A 26362-nucleotide genomic window follows, 5' to 3' on the forward strand; every position below is an offset into this window, starting at 1 on the left:
CTACGGCTGGATGCCCTTCCTAACGCCAACCACTCCGTGAGTGTAGTGGGTGCTTTTTACGTGCCACCCGCACTGGTGCCAGACAGAGCTGGCAAACGGCCACGAACGGATGGTGCTTTTTATGTGCCACCGGCACGCGGGCCAGGCGAGGCTGGCAATGGACACGAAACGGGGCGGTGCTGGCAACGGTCGCGAAACGGAAAGTTCTCTTACATGCCACCAGCACTGGTAACACATCTGCAATTTCCATTGATCGATTTCCATTGATCGATTTCGATTCTGATCCTCACTTGCCTCAATGGGTCTTCACAAGCAGAGTTTCGACATGCCACCGGCACTGGTAGCACATCCGCAATTTCCATTGATCGATTTCGATTCTCATCCTCACTTGCCTCAACACGTCTTCACAAGTAGAGTTTTGTGTCCCAAGAAGGGAAGGTATGCATACGTAGGCTGGCTCCATCCCATGTAGAAGGCCATATATATATATATATATATATATATATATTAATTACATACACAAGTATATTTATATATATATATATATATATATATATATAAATTTTAAAAATCAGTCATGTGGGTAAGAAAGAAAAATGGATGATTGCATGTGTGTCCCTATTACAAAGTTCACCTAAATAAAAAAAATATGCATGGAAGCTTATCCTTTGCCACAAATAGAACCATGTTCAGCAAACTTAGTGGTGCAAGATTCTTTGCTAAGATTGACCTCATTGACTCGTATTGGCACATTGAGCTTGAGGAAAATGGTCAGAAGCTCTGCGCCATCAATATTACAAGAGGGGTATTCCTTGGTGACATGATTACAGATGGGGATAAAAAATAGTTCTGCAATTTTTCCACATGATGTAGAGAATGTGGTGTTGAATGGAATAAAACATTTCATCGCCTACCAAAATGATAAAATCGTTTTTGCTAAGATGGAAGGGAGCCTGAATAAACATTTAAATGCCATCGTCAGAAGATTACACGAGAAACAAGTCAATGTCAATGTGATAAGTGTGGTGAAAAGGAGCGTAACAGAACAAGGAAAAGAATTAGAAGTGTAATTTGGTCTTACCTGTAGAGATGAAGCCGGATTCGCCTTGAGCCAACTTGCTAGCGTCTTGTCGTCTTGGCGTCGTTCTCGAGTCTGACTGCCCTGGTTGATGCCGCACGTGCGTTCTGTCTCTCACTTCCGCTTCCGCCGGCGCATGCGCCCTGCGAGACCTGCAAGACCCACTTCCGCTCCCTCCATCTCTGTCACACTCCCTCATCACCACACCACACGCCCCCCTGATCTATAGATCACTGAACCGGCTTCCTCACTCGCTCCCGCACCTGAGACTGGTTTCGTAGTCAGCCAACCAGGGAGGAGGGTGCCGCTCCCTCTGTGGTCGCAGTGCGACCCTAGGACTTGTTTCTGGCGTGTTGCTGCCGACCTCGTCATCCTGTCTGTTGTTATCGTCTTGCCCACTGTTGCTTGTCCCATCCTCCGGGGCATGGACAATCCTCCGTATGTCCAAAACGTGGCGTGGCATACCATCTACCGAGATGTTATTCTTTGAATTTACGGAGGTTATAGTCCCCTTTCCCCATTGCGATGTACACCGTGCGTTCGGAGGTTTCACCCAGACTTCCTCCCCGACCTGTACGAAGGCGTGCTCTTCCTCTGCCCCGGGTCGCATTGATGTAGTACACGGATGCCTCCACTCGTACCTGAATATTGCCCTGTGTGGCACCGACTCCTCGGCCTGTCCTGATCTGGGCGACATGTTGTACCAAAACACGGCCTCGACTGGTGAAATGTGACCCCTCTCAGCCATGGCCTTGATGGTACGATGATGCCTTTCCACCACACCGTTTCCACTTGGCCGGTATGCCGCCCTGAAGAAGCGGTTGACCTTCCACTCATCAAGCATTTCTCTCAGCGCCTCCGAGCGAAATGCAGTGCCATTGTCCAGAAGCAGTTCATCCACGGGGCCTCTGTCGTCTTGGCGTCGTTCTCGAGTCTGACTGCCCTGGTTGATGCCGCACGTGCGTTCTGTCTCTCACTTCCGCTTCCGCCGGCGCATGCGCCCTGCGAGACCTGCAAGACCCACTTCCGCTCCCTCCATCTCTGTCACACTCCCTCATCACCACACCACAGTCAACAAAGAAAAGTGCCGTTCAAAAGACTACGAACATCACACTTTTAGGCTGCGTAAAATCATCAGAAGGAATTAAACCCGCAAAAGAACTCACAGAATCAGGGCATTAAATCAGCCAAAAACCACCGGGGAACTGGGATCCTTTCTTGGACTAATCAGGTACTTTGGACAATTCATTTCAAATTTCGGTGAGGAAACAAATAGCATGCAGAAACTAACTGCTGCCGATGATTTTATGAGTTATGCAAAGGACCAGTGGTGAAGCCATTTGATTCTAAATTATTTACTGAACTGATAACAGATGCATCAATGAACAACATTGTGGTAATACTTTCACAAAATGGTCACCCTGTTCTATATGTGTCAAGAAAATTGATACCTGCTCAGTCTAATTGGTCATATATCAAACACGAAGCATTTGTCATTGTATGGGTTCTTACTCGTCTCAAACAATTCTTGTTAGGTAAAAAGTTCAAACTCAATATAGATCATAGACCTTTAAAATATATCTTCTACCCAAAAATGCCGATCCCTATGAATGTTTCTGCTAGAATCGAGCAGTGGATTATTCAGTTGATGGCATTTGATTTTGATATATCGCATATCTCTGGCTCTAAAATTCCTCATGTTGAGATAGTAAGTAGATGTCTTTGCAGTTGAGCAAGGGAGTGACATTCCATTTGGAGCCACATACGTCGATTGTGTGAAAAATATTACCGAATACAATAGACACATTCGGCAGATCAAATGCATGGTCAGATCTGGAAAATGGACTTTATGAAACAAGTGCGACCTCCCTTTCAAATACATGTGTGATAAACTAACAATAGAAGACAGAATTCTATATTTGTCAATGAGAATGTTTGTTCTCTACCAACTACGTGACAGTAATGACACACAGCTAATTAGCAGGCATTGTATCTGATACCCTAATGGTTCTGTTAATTCATTTTAACAGAAATTTGGCTGTTACTTATAGCAAATTGACAACCACATAGAGGCACCACTCATTGGCTGGCATTCTGTTGTTGCTGTTTAACCCCTGGTCAGCTCTGATCAAGCAGGGAAAAAGATCAGAGAAGCTTCAGCTGTTACCATTCTGTCTTTTACCTTTGTACAAAGGAAATATGAACCAGATTATGCAATGTCTATTTTTTTGATACAGCAGGATGTGTGTGTTTACTTTTTAAGATTTATTTATGTTTGACTTTCACCCTTTCTGTTTTCTACTGAAGAATACTTTTATCACTCTAGCTTTGCTCACATCACCAATCTATGTGATGTCATTAATTCATAGATATTTATAGCATTCATCGCTGGAGATGTGGGAAACAGTTCATATTCTCTGCCTGGTTGATAATCTTTCCTCATTTGACTAACAAATACAAACACTTATCTTAATCACTATATCCCATGAGAATGTATCCCATGGGACTGTATCCCATGAGAATGTTATAACCAGCTTTAGCTGTCTCTTGGCATCATAGATGTTACCTAAGTGCAGCCTGAGGTTATCAACAAAAAAGGCAAGGGTGACATTAATTTTGCTCTCCCCTGCAGATCCCACCATTCAACCTTTGCATTTGCCAAGATGAAAGACATTCTACATAAGTTGTCACCTTGAAATATTCATGTTGACAAACTAATTTAGTTAGTGTCTACTGAAGCGGCTGCTGTGATTATTAGATAGCTCTGTGGACAAGCTTTTGTCAGTTTTTCAATGGCATTAACTACAGTAGTTGAGACTTTGTAAGGCATAATGACTGTAATGTCCACGAGTGGGGAACGGCCAGATGTCTTCTTTACGGTCAACAGGTTTCAGTGATGCTGTTTTGCTTCCTCCAGGACAGCTTTATCGAAAGGAGCTGTTTGCTGCAGCTTCAGACATCTTTCTTCCTGCCTGTTTGTCAGCCACTGCACTGTGTACTTAAGCAACCCATCTACAATTTATGCATGGAATTCATCGGAATCTGTCCCTTGCCATTCCCGCTCAATGGCTTAAACCTATGGATGCTAACAACATAACTGTATCAAATCCGAGCCAAGCAGTTCATTTAACGAAATACCTCTTTATAAAATCCTGACTCCGGACAGCAACAGGTGTGAAATAAAGGTCAACCACAAAAGCTTACAAACAGATCAGATTTCAGTTTCCAAACATCCTCCTACTACTTCCCCTTGAACCCTAACTAACAAACAACTAACTGTATTCAGTTCACTTCGAAACTAGCCAAAAGGCCATACCCCAAAGAAGCTGCACAGAAAATCATGCCTGGTTGCATGTGCAACTGCCCAAACTCTGTGCAGTGGAAACACATGTAGGGCATAACACCATGAAAATATGCTGTATGAAATTGTAAAATAAGATGAAATAAATTTTGAGGATGAACACGTTTCCATATTCTATATTGTTATAATTTTTATTACTAATATACACACCAGATACTATTACCATCCAGGGAAGTGAATATGGAATTACCCATTAGAGGAATTTACAGCATAATTGACAACTAATTGTAGTGACAGATGTTAAATACTAATTGATGCAGTTAGCTGTAACCTGGAACATGGTTGAGAGCCACCACATGTGTATATAGTGTTGATAGCCCAGAACTTTGGTTGTGTGTTTGTCTGGAAATACCCTATCCGTATACTCTACCAAGACCTAAAATGCATATCTATATACATGTGTGTGTGTGTAATACCATATTCAGCACATTTGAGTACACACAATCAGATGATACAAACATGTGTGTGTGTGGTAGGGTCTCACAGAGATAATGAGTTAAACTAAGATTATCAATGCAATGAATAAACAAAAACTCACTCAAGTGGTCTTTAATACAAAAACGAAAAAAATGATGATACAAGCATGAGTGATAACTCCAAGAAGGTCAGCTGATTGAATTTGTTGGAAAATATAAACGATGCACGAGCAGTAGGTTTGTTTTTATGACCATCTGGTGAAAGCAAAAAGGCATCTTCCAATTCTATTTGACTCCTTTAGCAAAGTATATTCCACTCAGCTATGCTTTAGTACGCAACATATGTGCACGTTGTGCAGGGTTCTTTCATCGGTGTACTATTTAACATATGTGTAGAATTATGTCCCAACAAACATGTGTAGATGTGTGTATTCGTATTTGTTCTTGCATATATTATATATTCATTGTATGACATAATGTGTACGTGTATGTTTTGTGTATGTGTGCAGTTATGTTACAAATACATTACATGCATATGTGCATGTTAGTATGTGTGTGTGTTCTCTTATATATGTACAACGTATATTTGTGTTTATGTGCACTTAAGTCCCATCGGACATAAACCCATGTATATATTTGAATATACTGTTTATTATATTATGTATCATACATGTGTACATACAAATGTATGTTTGCGTCTACAGTGCGGTTACGTCCCGACCTAGTACGTGTTTATACATGTACGTTTCTGCACATTTTTGCCTTTAATTAGGTTCCAACAGACACATGTAAAATATGTGTTGGTAAATTTTCTTCCCTACGTGTATTTATATAACGTGTAATTTCTGTGCTTCTGAAAAATACATGCATTTGCATCTCAACATCCATGTTTATATAGGTAGGCGTATGGTGTAAATATATGTATGTATAATATATGAATGTATGAACATGTGTAAATTACTCCTACATATGTGCTCTGTGTGTGTATGTATGTATGTATGTATGTAAAGGGGTATATCTTTTCTTTCTTATTCCTCATTTTGCTCTGAGTCCAATCTTTTCTTATCGCTGCTTTCTCTTTTTACATTTCTTTTTATCTGAGAATAATATAATTTATAAAACGAGGTTTATCCAAACCAATTTCCTTTCCATCCCCCCCCTCTTTTCCCTCTGTACACACACATCATTGACAGGGTGTTGATATTTAAAACAAAGGTATTAAACAATTATTGTATGCAAATTGGTTAAGTGATGCAGACACCTGACGAGAACCCCCATAAGGTTCGAAAATCGTCTGAGGTTGTTCGTAGGTTCACGAATATAGGGTCCTATAACCTGTCGCATCGTAAAGCATGTATCCTCACTGGACTTGCTAGAAATGACAGACAAACCTCTCTCCACTTACACCTTTCCGTCTTAAAACAAAGCAACAAGACATTATTGTATCGTAGACCCCTATATACACTTTTCATGTATTTAAAAGACGAGGGTGAGATCCTGCTCGAGTATCCTCGATTCTAGGTTTGCTCCTTTGGGGCTGATCTGGGACAAAACAACAATTGCTTCAGCCACAACAGAGGCCACCACCACCGTTACTGTCTTTATCACCAACGTTACTACCTATTTACCTCTTTCGCTACCACAAACGTCTGTTATAACTTCCACTTCAAATTCTAGTGATATCGCTACCAATAATGCTGATACTGCTCTTACTAAATAGTACTACTATTATTTTTATTACTGTCAACACTCCCCCCCGCCCCCGCGCACCATATTTATCTTTATCACCAACGTTACCATTTCCACACACGCCACCACCACCACCACCACACTAATAACCAATATTACCTTCGCATCTATCGCAAACCCCCAGAATGTTCGAGTTCTTCCTTATATTTTCTTCCCCTGGCATCGTCGATCGCTCAATATCCAAATCACCGATTCCATTAACTCCTCCCACCGTTTCTTATTCTTCTCATTCTCCTCTTCTCCTGCTTCACCTCCTCCCTACTCCTTCTCCTCTCGTGGTGTTTTTTCCCCCTTTCCTTCTTCTTTTCCTCGCTCATCTTCTTGGTGCTTCTCCCTTTTCTTTCTTCCTTCTTCTTCTTCTTTCCTCCTCCCCTTCCTCCCCTTCCTCACTGTTGCTCTCTTTTCCATTCAACCAAGGCTGCAAACCGCTTTTCGACCAGAAGAACCAACTTCGTTTTCACGGCTCTGACAAAACGCCTGCTGTCTGTTCCATTGGTTTCCCGTAAACTTGGCCATTCTCGGGGCTGAAACCCTGTCTATGCTCTTACTCACAGTCGCAAACACGCATGCAGACACCTGCAGCATGCATACTTTGTTGCGTATATAATCGTACACCAAATCTACATACTCTTACAAACACCTCTCACACCCCGTACACTCGCATTCGCATCCGTATGGACACTCGACACACAGACGGGTCGCATCCGTAATCACACTGCATGTGTATGTTATACGCTCATCACACACACATACAATAGACACAGACGCACATAACCACCCACCGACAAGCAAACAAAATTACTCTCTCTCTCTCTCTAACTCACACACACACGCACACACACACACACATACATACACACACGCATACATATTGACGTCACACCTACCGTCATATATACCCACGTACAAGCACTGATGCCGTTTACATAGTCACATGTACACGTACACACACATATGCACTCCCATACGTGTCCATACAAATCCACATTAACATAGTCCAACATAAACCCACATTGACATGCACGTATATACACATACGCAAAATCCCATACACATATGCATAATACAAAAGCACACTGATGCCAACTACATAGTCACACACATGAACCATACATATATACACACATACACAAAACTGGATTAACGCCAGCTACATAGTTACACACACACACACATCTACATACATAAACTCATGTGCACACACCTATATACACGTTGATGTCACATAGTTATACATGTACAAACACAACTTCCTTCGCCCTCTCATATTATATACACCAATAAACATACCCTCACAGACTAGGCTGATGGAGATCCACAAGGACTTGCCTTCCTGGAGGTATTTCGCTTCTTTATGGTCAACCTGACAACCCAGTAAGATTACTTTGATTCTTTCTATTTTTCCACCCTTTTATCAGACAGCATTTTATTGATTATCATTGATGGATGAAAGTGGCCAGAAAATCACAACTTCCCAGTTCTTTAGCTCCTCATTCCTCCAAGAGACCATAACTCAGAAAAAAGGTGTAGTACTCATATATCTGTCAATAGAGTGGGTTCTATTGACAGATATATGAGTGTATATATATATTTATATATATATATAATTGCCACTGAATGTGACTAGGATGTTAAACACCTACATTGCTAGAAATACAAGTTAAAATGCTGCTCTGATGCTGGAGTAAACACACATGAATGAAAGCATGTGTACTAACAGGGATCAGAATTGTCCAAAAAATGCTGATCAAGAATTTTTCAGACAATTGAGGTCCCTATTAGAGTATGTTTCCACTCATGTGTATCCATACGGCAGTAGAACATTTTTAGCTTGTATTTCTAACAATGTTGGTGTTTCTTAACCTTAACACCCAAGTCACATTTTTGGTAACAATAATTCTCCTTTTTGGTGAAACATTGCAACCAGCTGTTTATATCAAGTTTATATGTATGAATGAATGAATGTATTCTAGAAGTGTAGATAATTTTAATAAATCAAAGATATATGTTGTATGGTATTTGATATACCTGTATTTCCTTCTCTCTCAACATACATACCAGGCTCTTTGGATTGTACTAGTCCTCCCCCACCCCACCAACACACATGCATTACAGTTGTTGGTTATGGCTGGCCAGACAGTTACTATAGGTTTCGCACCGATTATGCTCTTAGCAATATTGGCAACTCATCTGACCTACTGGGCGGAGGCACATAGTCTAAGATTTTTGAGGGTTTGCTTTTTTTGAACTTATGAACAATTGACTGATATATATATACTTGAAATCTCATTTTGCGAATTGAGTGTAAATCAAGGCTGTTATTCCGTATAACTCACGTCCTTTGCAAATTGTTGTAAATATATTCACAAGCATGACCCATGTCCTTATCTGACGGACTGCTCGTGCCCATCGTCTCTCGACTTACCTCAACTCCAGCCTTGTGTCATAGGAATCTTTCTATTTTCACTCCCATCTGTCACTCTTGTGACAAGGGCAGATTGTCAAGGCTGTCCAAAGCTACTGGATAATATGGGTTATATAATGTGTGTTTGTTTATGTTTGTGTATATATCTATCTATCTATATATATATATATATATTATGTGAAATAGAAAGATGAATAATCTGGTAGTAGATTAATCAAAAGTTTAACCGATACCTTAGTAGCAAAAATCACAGCAGTGAACACGTGTAGAATGAAATAAAACGATTTCTGTTCAATCTGCGTTCAGCTCCATTTCTTCAATTCACCAATAATGTTATATATATATATATATATATATATATATATATATATATATATATATATATATATATTATGATGATGATGATATAAGCTCACACATACATAATTGATAGAAGGTACAAAATGACTCAAAGGCACTTTCCAAGTTAGATATTGCATCTATCATTTGCTCCACCAAGCCTTTCTCTCTCTCCCCCTTTCTATCTGTCTGTCTCTCTATGTATGTGTGTGTGTGTGTGTATATATATATATAGATAGATAGATAGATAGATAGATAGATAATGTTTGTGTGTATATGTGTTTATAATACAAACATGGTAGTGACATTTGTATCATATACACAAATACAAATCTGACTTTTATTGATATGAGATTTATATCAATATAAATCTTACATTTGTATTCAAAACAGCTGGAAAGCTGTATGTATGTACTCTGTTTCATGCTTATAGTTTTATTTGGGAAAACAAAAAAAATATTCTGGCTTTGTATGTTCTCTTCTGTTTTTTTTTTTCTTTTTCTCATCATTATTTGAATTTTTCCTCTGAGAAAGGAGCTCGTTTTAAACAAAAGATACAAAGCTCCATTATTTGGATGTAGATAAAAACAAATTCACATTTTAAACTTGAGAAAAGTCTTGCAAATTTTTACTGTTCCACTTATTGATTGTATTTGCAATGTGCGAATTAGCTGCTTGATTTCTTTTCCTGCAAAGCCTAGCTTATCCAGACTGTCACTTAGATAATGCATTGGTGTGTTTATGTCTGTTTGTGTATTAATGTGGTCCTTCATGGTTTTGAACCAGATTCAGATGTTCACTTTCTTCAATGCACGTTCAATAAAATTAAATACCACTAATATTTTAAGATCGATTCTAAATGGACTCTATTGTCTATAGACACATCATCACTTGATAAAGCAAAATCTAAAAGAAAACCAGACAAAGGAAACATAATTGTCTTGTGCTGAGATGAAATTCTTGTTGGTGAAGGAGCCTGGAGTGCCTCCATATGCTAAATTTGTTGAGAAGTGGGTGAAAATGGTGAATGAATGAATGGGTCCCACTCTCAGTGTGCAGAGACTGGTTTTTAAATATGTCCATCATTGTCTATGGTGAAGAAAGAAAACTCGTGGATGCAAACTCTTTAAGTTTCTTATTAACAAAGAGTGGTTTCAATGAAGACAAATGGTATTTGTCAGATTAAAAACCACTGCCTTACGTGGATGGTTCTACTTTAGTGTATTCTATCGCTTTTCTCATTTCATTTGAAATCCGCATCTGTCCCCATGCAATAAACTGCCCTCGCATCTGTCGCCTCCCTTACTGCCTGCATATGTTATCGAATTCCAGTATTCACTGTGATATTGACAACAGCTAGATGGCTAAAGTTCCCATCCATGTTCTTTCCTACACTCTCTCTCTCTCTTTCTTTCTCTCATTTATTTGACAAACCAGCTCTATTTTACTTTCAAATGAATGCAAATAATGGGTCCTGTTTAAATATATATCTTTCATTTTTATGAGACAAAGTGAGTTAAACACAATTTATCAGGGTTGTGATTTTTAATTTTCCCATTCCTGATATATCTTGAACTGAGACGGGGGAAGGTGTGATATGAGGGAGATTTGGCTGTTATTTTTGGCAGGTAGAGCGAACATTCCTTCCCATTGACTGGTTCATATTGGATTTGGTGAACTCGAAAGTAGCCCATTCCTTGAAGGCATTCCTGTCGTGATCAGATAGAGTATCTAAAATCATATTGTATGGTGAGAAGCATTTAGCTGCTATTTTAGACAAGTCAAACGATCAAGAGCTTGATCTGATTTTGTTGAAGATAATAATCTTTGGTGACCCTAAGATAATCACAACATATTGCCTTTGTGTTACTGATTTCTTCAACACTTCTATGACCGTGACTAGATGTTATCACTCACAACCACCGCGCGTGTGTGTGCGGTGATCACTCCATCTTCATAGATGACTGCTGTCTGCTTGTGCTTCCTTGTTGTCAGTAGCATTTCTGACGCTCTGTCCATGACCTCTCAGATGACTGTTCAGTCTCGTTGCAGACCTGCATGGTACACAATTGTAACTTGCTGTGTGCTCCCAGCTGGTTAGGTCTACACATATTGCCACTCTTCCAATACCTTATAACTTACAGCAGGTAGACTGATAAATGAAGTCATCATAAACAGAATCTGTACATTACTGAATTACCATGATAAATGCTTGTGCAAGAGAAATACCACTCTCTGAGACTTCGCGATTAGTACCTAGTGACCAGTAACCATGTGAAATTGGAGTTTTACATCAGTGTCCCTTTCCTAGAAGGTTCTTATGACAACAGTTAGGGTCCCTCACTCCCGGTGGGTTTACTTCACGCTCTAACACCAACCATGAGGATTTTTGTCTCAATATGTTCAAATGAATTGTCATTACATATGCTAATTAACCCATAACTGAGACGCTGTCAGGTGCTATGGAGTTAAATGCAAGTGTTATTCAAATCTTTATAATTACCTCCGCCAAGGAAGGAGGTTATGTTTTCATTGCTGTTGGTTTGTCTGTCTGTCTGTCTGTGTGCGAAAACCTTCCCAAGTGAAGAATATACCCCACAACATAGATTAGTATCAGGGCTAAAGGGATGCCCAGAAGACATATTATGTCAATTTATTTATTTATTTACTAAAATGACAATTACAACAATATACATACATGTATAACATTATGCTTTACATATATAATATATAAAGATACCAGTAATTATTAAAATATATAACATAGTGCAATAGAAATTGGGATAATATCTTACAGCTGTTTCAGCCAAGAGGTAAAACTACCTCATTCTACTTTTATCCCTCCAGTGGACTGAAGTAATTAGTAGATGAAATTGAGGTACTTGGGTGTTTCTCTGGGCTTCGTCACAGATTTTAGAAAGTACATAAATGTTAAGTTATAAATATAAATACACACACATATATACATACTTATACATATACATAAATATACATAAATGCATATACCTACACTTAAATGTATATACATATTTGCATGTATGTGCATACACAAGAATCAATTATTATTATTATTATTATTATTATTATTATTATTAGATGCATTATATTATTCATATTAGATAAAAGAGTTATTTTAGTTATGTAAGAATGAAACTGCATATACATGAGGAACATACATATATATATATATACACACACACACACATATATATACTTCATCTGTAAGTTAAATACCTAGTAGAACCTGAATTTAGTATATTTAATAATCCTCATAAATATTTATTCTATACATACCACCAAACCATTCTAAAGTACACTAATTTCACTTGTTTCTTTTTATACCTATTCATTCCAGAATCTACATCTATCAACATAGTACTTATATAACCTGGTGCATATATTACAATTTTTATGCATACTTTATTTATCTATTTATTTATTTGTTTCCTAATTATAATACAGAGTATATTATAATTAAGAATATTCACAAATATTTAAAACCCGTCAATCAAATACATTTTCAGTTCATAGCTTTTAACTTTCAATACTCTTTGCTTTTCTCAAAAGATAAAATGATCACCTAAGTTGCATGAGCTCCATATGAACCCTGACGAAGTCCTACCACCATATAGATGGAATGTGGCAACTTTCTTAGCATTAAACAAAATGCTTTGAAATTCCCATCAGCGAGATGATATGGCTGAAACATATATATATAGGTTTTCTTTTCCTTTTTTATCTTAATTTATTTTTCTCTAAGTTTTCAAATTATAATCAATCTATTTGTAGTTATTTTTTTTTAAATGTCATTATTTTGTAAGATACAAATAAATTAGTAATTACATCTATTTATTCTCCATTTTCTTCCTGTTCCCCCCCCCCTAAATATATATATATCAAAAGGATGTGTTATAATACTATTCCATGTATACAAAAGCAGACATCCCAACGATCCAGCATACCTCCATCATCAGCTGCCCCATGGACATCATTATGGTTTTGACACCTGGGCAATACCATTCAATCCGGTGGTGTCAGTAGCACTAAAATAAGTGTTGTTTGGGAACAAACAAACCAAAGAAACCACAACTTTAAAAATACCATTAACCCTATGTACAACAATATCGGTAAATAAATTCAATAAGTTAATCTATAACCAATTCCTAAATATGTAACTAAGCAATGACCAAACCTTTAAGTCATACAAAAAATAATCCCTACAGTCTTCCGAAGTTTAATATAAAAGGGAAAGCTTAATAACCACATTCAATCAATCTAAATAAAGGCAAGATTAAACACTAAGTTTAAAATTAAACTACAATATATATATATGCATTAAAATATTATAATTAATAATTGAATTATTTGAATGTCTTTCTAAATTTATGGCAACATCATAGAGTGCTCATTAAAATTCAATAAAATTAATTTAGAAGTAATTATAATACATTACTTCGAAGAAAAGATCACAAGTAGAATTACCAATATTATATGATAGTGCTTAACTAATAATAGACCACTTTAAATCATATTTAATATTTTTATCCTTTAAATCCCAAATGCATTTGCTAAGATCAGTAAAATTACATTTCTTCAGATTTAAAGGAATTTAAAGGAATTAGATTATAAAATCTAGATTTCCAACTATTAGCAGAAGAACCAATATACCAATACTTATGATGTCTAACTATTACTTTGCACTGATATACTATATTCTTCTTTAGACACTGATTTCCTAAAGGGCATTGAGTTTGTTTAGACAATTACACATGAATTTGTTCACTTGTAAATTGCCCTCAAAGTTAAAAAAATTTCTACTAGCAATATAGGCATTAAGGTTGGATTATAATTATTATTATTATTAGTAGTATTACTATTAATAGAAGGTAAAAAACTTACTATATTATCAGCGTTTTGATCAGTTATAGAATTTAAACCTTGTTCCAAACGATTATCAATAACGTTAATTTCACTATACATATATCAGTTCTACAATTATTTATAGATTTAGAATTTAGGCATTCTCTAATTCCCTGTTTATTTTGTGCTGCAATAATCTCAGCTAAATTCCTAGTGCTTGAATATGAAAACTTTAGTGTAAGAAGTTAATATGATTACTGTTGATTGATGGTCATTCCATTGATCTAATATGCAGGTCAGGATTACAATGTCCAATGTACAAAATCTTTATTGATCAATATTTTTTTATCGTGAGTTCATTGACCATTTGAAGCGGTAGGGTGTGATTCTCAGTGGTTTGGTTGTTGTTGTTGTTGTTTTTATGGTGAGGGACCACGTTTGGGGATATTCAAAGGGAATCATGCAAATTGTGTTTCTCTTGTGCTTGCTGTTATTGGTGTTCAACTCTCCACTCCATGTAAGGACAGACTGGAGAGACATGATGAAAGGTGTTCCAGTCATGACCATCCTGTTTTTTTTACTTGGTGTCATGTGCAGTAGAGTCGAATAACTACATTGTAAACTTAGTATGTTGTGTCCCTTAAGTTCTCTCTCTCTCTCTCTCCCATTCTCCCTCTCTTAATGTTGGGGTGTGCAGATGAGTGTGTGTGTTTATATCTGGATGGGTTTGTGTTTATGTGTGAACTGAAATGTATATATAAATGTTTGTGTGTGTGTGCTTATCTTGACAATTTATCTTGACACTCCTTTCCATATGTTTTCTGCTGTTCTTCTTGCTACTGCTAAAATTGCATTACTTCGTTACCATGGTGACCAAAACACCATCATCTGATTCTCTCTTCCCTTTACCATCGTTATCATCATTGTAGTCAAGGTGTGGTGATTGGAAGGATTAACTCTTGCGTAATGCACACATGCATGCATGCATGCATGCGTGTGTGTGTGTGTGTGTGTGCTTGTGTGATGATGCTAATAAATTATGAGTTGTCATTTAGCCTTCGTAACATGACTTAACTCCTCTCCTCATTACACACACACACACACACACACACACATATGGACAGCCACACTCACACAATCACTCATATAGAATTGAATGTCTTCTGCTCATATTTCCAATATAAAGTTGCCTTCATATCGATACCGTAAAGTTACGCTGCGTAAGCATTATGCACTTTTTAAAAGCATCATATTGAATAAATATGTGTGTACGTGTCTGTGTGTAAATATACATATGTATTTATGTATGTATGTATGTATATATATATATATATATATATATTTATGTGTGTATATATGTATGTATGTGTACATAATATATAATTATAAGCCTGTTTGTGGGTGTATATATAGATATATATGCATCCATAATAGATATACATATGCATGTCTGCGCATGTGCACGTGCACACACGCACACATGCACTGTCACGTCCACCATTCCAGCTGTTTCATCAGTTATGTGGAAATTGTTAATTGTATCTATTATAAGAGTTTCCGTAATTGTGTTGCTGGGAAAAAGATTTTTTTTATTCTATTCATTTTATAAAAAAAAAACCAGCTTTGAATAATCTTCATTTAACAACTCCTAATTCTCATTCATTCATGAATCTGTGTTTTGAAGATTGTGTTTGTTTATAAAACCTGACACTCTACACTCTCTCTCCGTCCTGTTTACTTTCCCAGGCTTCTGTTGTTGAGTTTGAGGATGATGTCATCTCTTCGTCTCACATATCAAAATGACAACAGTTAACGCCACTTACACTGTTGCACAGTATGTAGTTGATGCTGGTCTTGTTTGAAGCACATTAATATTTTTGTTGCCTTAGTGATCAATGTAGTCCATGAGTGAAGGCCCTCACTTCTATTCACCAAGCTGGAAGCAGTGCTTCGGCATCTGCCGCTGCATTTACATATTTATGCACACCTCTGATTTAGTCTCAGGAGAGCCTTCTGATCAAAACATGTTCCAGTCATGACATAACCATCGAATCTTTTTAGTGTATCTCCGGCCTACGTTATACAATGTACCTGTTTTTTTTTTTAAGATGGTGGGATGTGATTTGCAAGATATTAGGCTCTTTATGTCCAACTGGCCAGGTAGAGTTAGGCCTATAAATGTGTGTGTGAGAGAGAGAGGTAGGGGCATTTATTTAGATGTGTTTATCAGAAAAAGCTGTTAACTTCCCTTACGATAAATATATTGCATACACTACACACACACACACACACACACACCACATATTGTATTCCTACTTTACTGTATGGAAAAATGCAATATTGCTAAGTTGGCAAATCTCTGCCAAGCGTTCATTTACTGGACACTTGTGACACTTGTCATGCCTCGGATGACAGAGAAATTAGTAAAGATGAACTAATTTACTATGCAGAAAAGAGATTTTACTATGTTTATAGTTTAATAACCAGGTTTTCAACTAGTTTTACAAATCTCTTCCGCCTGATTCGACTTTGCTTTTCATCTTTCAGGAATCAATAAAATAATCACCATTAAGTACTGAGCTTCGTATAACTTCATCTCTTATTGACACATTTGTGGTGTTGTATCTATGTCAGAAACCATTATGCTAGTTTGTGGCTGTTTCATCCTTCGGTCAACTCAGATGGTTGATCAATGGTGTCTGTCTTGAATGACCCCCTCCCCTACCTTTTTTTTTTGTATGCACAGTGTATCTACATTATCTCATGTTAATGTGGGTTTTTTTTAGATAATTTTTGCTTTTATCAAATTTGTGAGAAAAGAACAGGGCCTCCAGCATTGATGTGAGGGAGATGGGGTGGGAAGTATCTTCCAACTGGAGACATAACCTGAATACTTGCAATGAACATGGACTCCACTAAAGGCACCCGAGGTGTCAAGTGGTTATGTTCACCTGTGTAGTAGATTTGCAAGAGATTTGGGGTACTATATGTGGCAGGTTGGAAACCACCTAGAGGCTCACTTGTTCACTTGTAAAATGGTCGAATTGTAGAAACAGTTGTTCAAATTCTGCCAAAGTTGACTTTACCTGTTATTCATCTGGATTGATGAACTCTGTTATACATTGGAGTTGATTCCATTTACTTTTAAATATATGTCTGTTTGTGGAGGTGCATGGCTTAGTGTTTAGGGTGTCAGCATTATTATCGTAAGATTGTGGTTTCAATTCCTGGACCGGGCGACGCGTTGTGTTCTTGAGCAAAACACTTCATTTCACTTTGATGAAATGAAATGTTTGATACATCAGTCTTGAACCTCCAGGAACCTGAAAGCAAAATGCTCTCCTCCCTCCCTCTTCCCTTACATCCCTGTGGGATCAGTTGACTGTACTCCTCCTGTACTCCTCCTGTGACTGTGTGTGAGAATGTTGTGAGGTTAAATTCCGTTTGAACTGACTTTACTTTTCATCCTTTCTAAAATAGGAAAAAAAAAAAGAAATCTATTCAATTACTCGTTCAATTTAATCAACTTTTCCTTCTCACCAACTTGTTGATCTTGTAGCCATATTAAATTATTGTTGTTGCTGCAGTTATCATTAACTCTTAATCCATATGTGTCTTTGGATGGAGTAGAAAGAGAAGTAAATTGAGAGAGAGAAAGATTGTGTGGGAGTGACAAAGAAACTGTGTAAACATGTGTGTGTGTGTGAGAGAGAGAGAGAGAGAGAGAGGAAGATCTAAAGAGAAATCCTTGACTGAAAGAAATCATTAAACGTGACTGATGGCATATTAGATTAACAGTGACGAAGACTAAAACCTCAATCCCAGGCTCCATAGAGATTGATGCCATTTCAGTTTAATAATGGAAAATACTCGTGAATAACATGGAAATGCTGTTGCTGCTGACAGTGGTGATGATGATGATGGTTGCAACATGTTACATATGTTACTTTTGACTTTCATGTGTCGTTAATTACCATTTTTATAACAACCAAACAAACTTCAAGTTAGCTACAGTCCTACAAAATCATAGATTGGTAAACATCTGTGTTGGAATTTATGTAATTATTTAGCATCAGCTCAACTCTGATCCAAGTTGTGTGGCCCATTCTGTCTATTTTTCTCTCTCTCTCTTTTGATATTGTGTATTTTGGATTGCATGATCCAACATTTTTTTCTTAAGATGTTAAAGAGTGATTTTGAGGGAAATTTGGCTGCCATATCTAATGATTATTGATTTTTGATGGTTTAAGTTGTTGTTTTTGTTCGGCCCCAGATCAGCCCTAATTCAGTTGAGCTAAGTGTTTCACGTCTTATACTGTTCATTTAAATACATTATAAAAAAAAATCAGTGAATTTTGACAAAGCTGGCAAGAGTAAGTTACCTTCTGATGACAGATTATTGGCTGTTGTTTGATGTGGATTCGGCTGTTATTTCTAGCAGATCAAAAGATTATGTAGAGGCTTGCTCATTTTCTCAGTATGCATTTTAATGTTTGTTAGAGTGGCTACAAGAAAGAGTTTTCATGAAAAGTCATTATTTTTATTGTACCTGTCGGCTATTGCTAATTTTGTTCCATAAATAATTCACTAGGAACATCAGAATTTCTCTCTTTTTAATTTCTAGTGAAAGAGAAACATAAAGTGTGGACATTACATAAATATATTAATAGAGTTTTATGTTTACAAATGCTTTTGTTACTAGTCAAGAAGTGTGAATTGATGTTCCATATGACACTTCGTTTTACATACATATATATATATATATATATATATCATTATTTGCCACTTTTCCTATACTGGCAGGGGTTGGACTGGCCACATATATTAGCAACAGACTCTGCTCTGTATGACTTAGAGTTTCATGAGGACACAGGAAGCATCTGGATGTCGGTCAGGAGAAAAATGGAAAACAAATTCATGATGGTTTCTAGATTTTAGGCTTCTACTGGTCAGCTCAGGTCATGGAGTGCTAATGATGTGGAGGTAAACCAGCTATTTTCTTAGTTCTTAGACCCACATACCCATACAGGATGCTGACACAAAAACAGGGCTGAGGCCACTGACCTCCTCAGGTTACTTATCCTGGATACTCTAAAGAACATCCTCCACCCCTCCCACCCCACCCCCCAGCTCTGTATCAACTTTATTTCCCCAAATTTCAGTTGGCTGATATTGAACTTATTTCCTCTGCTGGTTTTCAGATTGTAAACACCACCAGGAGCTGTTTCTGTCTACATTCACACATTGATAGCCCCAGAAAGTTTTTCAGCTCACTAAATTCCGTGTGAGACCCTACCATATATCTATTGTATAAGCAGAAGATTTCCCTGAGGTATTTTCCCTTTAACCAAATTGTGGAGATTCATAATCAGCATCACTTCTCTCCCTGTCTGTGTCACCATCATCATCATCATCATCACTTAATGATAATTTTCCTGATTAAGTTTGGATTCTTGAAGTAAAGATAATTCTGATAATATAGTTAACAGTTGTAATATCAGTTATAACAGTGATAATAATCTGGCCTTAACACCTACTTCTGAGAGGGGGATTAGTACAATCTAATCTTTGTTACAGATAAAGGACAGTAATGAACATGTTTCATTCCGTTAACTCTCAACTACATTTATTTTGTCTCAACTTGCTGCGGGTTGGAAATTCAATTTTTACAAACAGGAAAAGAATTTGATTTACAAGAATTTCTCAATATTTTCAAAGAGTTAAGATCTATTTTCGTAAACTCTTTCAAATACTTTTTAAAATCTTTTTGTCTTTTATCTTTCTTTTCAAAAAAGTGAAAAACTGAAGAAAAAAAAGAGTAATTCTTATTTCGGAAATATCTTCAAGTATTTTATCTATTATCTATTTTTACCTACTCTTCTAAATCCTTATATAATGTAATTTATTCTCTGCACTCATAAAGGAACAAAATTTCTGAAACAGCTGTCTATGGTTGTAGAGAGAGTACGTACTGAAATTAAATTACCAAAAATAAAGAAAAAGAAATATCTTATTTTGTAATTATTTTACTATGAAAAGTGAATGAAAGAACAGCATAGATCTTTCCAGCAAAGTTTCCTTTGCAATGAGTAAATAACAGCCACTGGGAAATTAATTACAGCAGAAAGACTGACCTCTGGGTGGTTTTCTGCTAATTGCTAAATGATGGTTACACATTCGATTCCCAAGTTTTGTATTTTTTCTGATGTTTCAAATTTTTCTGTGTATCCTTTATTTATTTATTTAACAGGACTCATTTGCTCAGTAAATATTTCTTGAAATTTTTTGCTGTAGCTTATGGCCATATGATGTTGCATGGACTGGTTCCCATCTGATCACCTAAGTTAAGCAACACCAAGCCTCGTTAGTACTTAGGTGGGTGACTGCTCAAGAAATCTAGGTGCTGTAAGCATCTCACATTTTCTAAGGCTGTGAGCTGGCAGAATCATTAGCATGCCAGGTAGAATGCTTAGAAGCATTTTGTCAGTCATCACATTCTGAGTTCAAATTCCACCAAGGTCGACTTTGCTTTTCATTCTTTAAGGCATGATTTATAGATGCCATCAGAAAATCTTGAGAGGTTTCTGTCAAGGGGATAATGGGCTGCACCATTAATGCATGTGGGATTTCTATGTGTATGCACGCATTAGGAAAATGCCAATAACTTGCATCAAATTTAGCTTATTTGTTATGAATGTTGTTGGTCTCTCCTTCCGAAATGTAGTGAACTGAGGGCAACGAGTTGGGAAGCTTTAACCAGTGACATTAACCACCACACAATGCATGATTTCTGATTTTCAAAAAAATTGTTTTAATGTATTGGTATTGTCATGATTTCTTGCACAACTGCTTCTATCAGCGTCATTGATATCAACATCAGGTCTCATATTAATCATCCTGTATCATGGAGACAGTTGTATTTCAGTTTCCTACATTATCCTTCTGAAGCCAATTATATTGACAATTAAATCATCTTGCTGAAATATGCAGACAGTTTTATATAAATGCACTCTAATGTTGTTACACCCAAAACTATTGTTTTACAACAGTGATTCTCAATCCCTTTTTCCTTATGGACTCCTTTGATTCCTATTTTACTTGGGTGGACCTTCATAACCTGTTGATGTTTAACCCTTTAGCATTTAATTCTACTTGTTTTATGCTCAAACTAGCCAGAACTGGCCTCTCAAACCTACCCTCTAATGCCACTATAAAAATAAGCAATCACATCATCAAAATCTCAAAGGTATGAAATAATGCAGGATTAATTCAAAATAATGTGACTAAATGAATATTAAAGTTGACAGGATAATCTCAGTATTAAAGGGTTAAAACATCCCTTTTTATATATATATATATATATAACTGAATATTCATAGGAATTGTATAAAAAAATTGTTGAAAAATGTGTTCTGTAGAAGTATAATTGATTTTATGGACTCTCAAGGGTCATATGGACCTCGGTTGAGATACACTGGTTTACAAGCATAGAGATGGTGGATTGGTAGTGGAGCATTGGATAAAATATTTTGTGGTAATCACCTCTCTATGTGCTCTGTGTTCAAATCCAGTCCAGGCTCATTTCTGCCTTTAATCTCTTCATAAAGTTGGTAATAGAAGTACTGGTGTGCCATATGGTCAACTGTAACCGGCATCAAAGTTTGTAGCTACCATTGTTGTTGTTTATTACAGTAGGGTGTTAGCATTAGTAGAGCATTAACCCCTTTGATGCCAACCCGCCTGAAACTGCCTGTTTTGTTTTCAAAAGTTCTGAATTAAAATCTTCCACCAAACCTTTGTCACAATTTATGTTCCTAACACTAGCTTAATGAATGATAAACTAAATTATTTTACTAATTCTTTGTTATATTTACAATTAATTGAAAGACATACAGAGCATCTCAACAGAAATATGGTAACAAACGGGTTAAACCAAATGCTGAGCAATGCAGTCTTAATTTTATCCTGGGTTTTCGAGTTCAAATATCACCTTTGTTCCTCAGAAACATAGTGGAGTTGTAAAATTTATTGAAGTGGCAGACTAAGATCTCTTGTATTTAGTTGCATAAACTTTGCTTTTTGAGTTCAAATTCTGTTAATGTTTATTTTAATTTCTCTCATCCCAATTTCGATGAAAGGGCCAGTCAGTCTAATCAACTATGCCCCCTCCCCCAACATGTGACTTTGTACCATGCTATTGCTAGATGTTGTTTTTATTATCATCTAAGATGGTGTGAGTTGGAAGAATTGTTAGTCTGCCTGATAAAATGCTAGTGGCATTTTGTCTGTCTTTAATGTTCTGAGTTATAATTCTGCCAAGGTCAACTTTACCATTCATCCCTTAAGGGTTCATAAATTAAGTACTATATGTGCACTGGGGTCAATGTAATTGACTAGCCCTCTCCTTCAAAGTTTTAGATCTTGTGCCTATAGTAGAAGAGATTATTATCAAAGAGAATATCTTAATATATTGTTGATTCATCACTTAAGGTAACGTCTTCAGATTGGCCAGGTGAACACCAATCTTGCACTGTCACCTGTGTTTCTTCTGGTTGAGAATTAATTGCATTACCTTGCAGCACTGCACTACTCTCCCCCCCCCTCTCTCTCTCTCTCTCTCTCGTCTGCTTTTCTTTTCCCTCTTTATGTATTACTTGTTCTGTCTGTTTTTGCCTGCCTCTCTCTCTTACATTCTCACAGATAGCAAAGAGGGAATGGTGAGCAATTACAGATAATTACTGTATATTGGAAGAGTGCCAATCAACTTTATCGTTGTGTGGCTGAAGATATTTCACATGTCACTCAGTCCAAAGGAGGTTGTTGTTTGTTTGTGTGTGTGTATTCAGGTTACTCTTTTACTTGTTTCAATCATTTGACTGTGGCCATGCTGGAGCACCGCCTTTAGTCAAGCAAGTTGACTCCAGGACTTATTCTTTGTAAGCCTAGCACTTATTCTATCAGTCTCTTTTGCTGAACCGCTTGGTTACGGGGACATATGATTGCTTTTGGCTTTTTTCTCTTACCATAAAACCATTTTGTTAGTCGTTGGCCTAACGTACGTAACGAATGTGTGAACACATATAGAAAATGTGACGCTATCATTGTTGTGGTGATGGTAAAAAATGGTTACAATAGGTAACTAAAAGAAAAATGATAATCTTAAATTTTTGTAATGTAAATAAGTGAATGAAAATATTGTTTAGTTGGTAGCCAAAAGCTTACTGAATCTTTTGATACCCCATATGTCAAAAACGGCAACTCAGTTCTGGAATGCGTAAGGAACACACACAAACTCTCTTTTATAAGATCTCTGGATCCTCTGGATATGACAAGACAAGACTTCTCAGCTAAACTTGAGTCTTGGATACTTTTGGCGAGGAAGGACAAAGAAAAGCTAAAATAGCAGAATTTGAGGAAGCTTGTGATGTTCTGGGTGGGCAGAAAATAACACAAATAGTTTCATAAAGTGGTTTAAATTGTATACGCTGCAGTGGTTTGGGAGAAGAATCCTTTGTCTAGAGACAGATAAAATATCAAGTAAGAAGTATTAATTGAAAAGAAACTGTCAGTATGCGGGGTGGGGTGGGGGATAAAGTGTAGAGGGGCGCAGAAGGCGCATTTATGGTTTTCTGGAGTTAATTAAATAAACAGAATTTATCTGCTTAATCAGTTGATACAATGACAAGCAAGTCTGATCACCTGATCCAAATATGTCTAATCATGTGTTTCAAATTAAGATTAATACTGTCTTGACAAAAACAACAAGCATGTTTCCTTTCAAAACATGCTAACTTTGACTTTCATTGCATGTGTGTGTGTGTGTTGTGTGTGTGTGTGTGTGTGTGTGTGTGCATGCATGTGTGTGTGTGTGTGTGTGTGTGCATGCATGTGTGTGTGTGTGTGTGATTTCTTTATTTCATCAGCAGAAAGATAAGTTGTCATTTCTATTTCTTCCGTGTAATAACAGTAACTGTTTCCAATTTAAGGACAAGGCCAGCAGTTTCAAGGATGTGGGAATATTTGATTAAATTAACCCCAGCATGTGGCTGGTATTTTATTTTATCAACTCCAGAAAAATGAAAGGCAGAGTTGATTTAAGTGAGATTTAAATTCAAATAGTCGAGGCCCAGGACAAATTACCAGATGGGATTTTCTCCTCTGCTCCAGCAATTTTGTCAATCTAATTCCCTCGTTAAATAATCATGATAATGTTGATTTCTAACTTCTGCATCGTTGCAAATTTAGGAAGGAATAGTGGTGAGTGTATAATCTCCAGTACATGTCTGAAGTTATCGTACTTGGAATCAATGAGAATGCTGAAGAGTCTCATGAAAGGCAAAGACAAGTCTGGGAAATCGTGTCTTTCCCAAGAGAACTGTGACATCAATTCTCGACTGGAGGCTGCTGTATGAATATTTTCTCAACAAAATAGGTGACTTAATTTCAGTTTTGTTGGTGGGTTGGACAAAATAGAATATGTAATAAGCTGTGTAAGAGATCATTATCATCATATAGGCGTTGGAGTGGCTGTGTGCTAAGTAGCTTGCTTACGAACCACATGGTTCCGGGTTCAGTCCCACTGCGTGGCACCTTGGGCAAGTGTCTTCTACTAAGCAGAATTTGATCTCAGAACACAAATAACTGGAACATTTACCACATGGTATCTAGTCCAATGCTGTAACAATTCCATCAGTCCATTACACTAGATTGATATTTTAGATATTAACCTTGAAAGGATGAAAGACAAAGTTCATGTCAGCAGGTTTTGAATTCACAGCACAGTGAACCAGAACAAATGCTGTCAGTAATCTGATACTGTTGCAACTTTGCCTTTCCCTTCTCTATAAATAAGGTTAGTTACTAATATTATTTTTTTCCTTACCTTGTGTTATTTCTATTTAGCTTGAATCCTGCCTGCCTTAAATTTCTTAACACTGACTTAGCATTCACTGTGTTGATTCAGTGAAAGTACTTCTTGTTTTATCTTCTTTATCTTTGTATAAAAATTCTTCTTTCACTTTAAAAGCTTCAATTCGATGGGCCCATTCACTTAACCTCTTTATTTTGGGAAGAGATTGTCTTCAAAAAAATACTAGGAAAGGGAAAAAGAGAAATCATTTCATAAATATTTGTATGTTTTCCCTGTTTTTTCAATTTGTTTCACTTGTTGTCTGCCTCTACTCAGTATTTTGACATTTTGCAGAATTTGATGCTTCAAAATTTAATGCAAAACTCTTTCAGCTCATCATCCATTAATTTTATATTCCAGAAACTTATAGCTAAAGAATATATTTAAGTTGGTAGAAGTAAGAGGTTAACACTGTCTTGGAACTTCCCTTGTAGGTCGTCAGCACACACACACAGGAAATAGAGGAATCTTCAGGTTAAGGAATGCATTCAAGTGGGTCAGAACAAAAGACTAAATATGTCATCAATCTTCCCCTGCAGCTCATCAGTCTACAGCCGCTTAATATCATCTCTATTGACCGTTTCTGATGTCTACAGATGGTCGCATGAAGAGTAGAAATCACCTCTCTCTCATCTCACTCATTTCCACACAATTTCTTTTAGTTCTACTGCATCTCTTTCTCTCCCTCCTTCCACTCTTTATGTTTCTTATTTCTTTTATTGCCCACAAGGGGCTAAACATAGAGGGGACAAACAAGGACAGACAAAGGGATTAAGTCGATTACATTGACCCCAGTGCGTAACTGGGACTTAATTTATCGACCCCGAAAGGATGAAAGGCAAAGTCAACTTTGGTGGAATTTGAACTCAGAACGTAATGGTAGACAAAATACCGCTAATCATTTCGCCTGGCATGCTAACGTTTCTGCCATCTCGCCGCCTTGGTTTCTTTATGTTTCTTGTGACAATTTCTCTTTTGTCGGCTTCCTACTTTGTTCTGCTTTATTTTCATTGTAAATTCTTCCCTTGCTTTTTAAATTCTTAATATCAAATAATTAACAGGTCAGCAGATTGTAGAATGAAAAAACCCGTGTTTACTTCTGCTTCTGCAAGTTTCAGATGCATTTCGTCACCTTGCTGCAATCCATTTTCGGCATTTGTTGGTATCATAGTGTTTTAGTGAAGTTAGTTGACTGGAAGGTTTCAGGAGTTCCTATGTAGTCTTG

The 26362-nt window shown here is 36.9% G+C and overlaps 1 protein-coding gene and 1 pseudogene across 2 annotated transcripts in view; both read left to right on the forward strand.

Annotated features, from left to right (window-relative positions):
• The window catches only part of LOC115223157 (transmembrane protein 184B-like), a 124307-nt gene that overhangs the window by 18547 nt on the left and 79398 nt on the right, over window positions 1-26362 (forward strand). The window contains exon 1 of one of the 2 annotated variants that reach the window (XM_029793582.2): window positions 6989-7978. The exons of the other annotated variant lie outside the window; for it this stretch is intronic. The gene's annotated coding sequence lies outside the window, so the exon portion shown is untranslated. Of the gene's footprint in view, window positions 1-6988; window positions 7979-26362 lie in introns of those variants that run through there. 2 annotated transcript variants of the gene reach the window in all.
• On the forward strand, window positions 20522-20640 carry LOC115223341 (annotated as a pseudogene).

This window comes from Octopus sinensis, linkage group LG22 (genome assembly GCF_006345805.1).
Source record: "Octopus sinensis linkage group LG22, ASM634580v1, whole genome shotgun sequence".
NCBI lineage: Eukaryota > Metazoa > Mollusca > Cephalopoda > Octopoda > Octopodidae > Octopus > Octopus sinensis.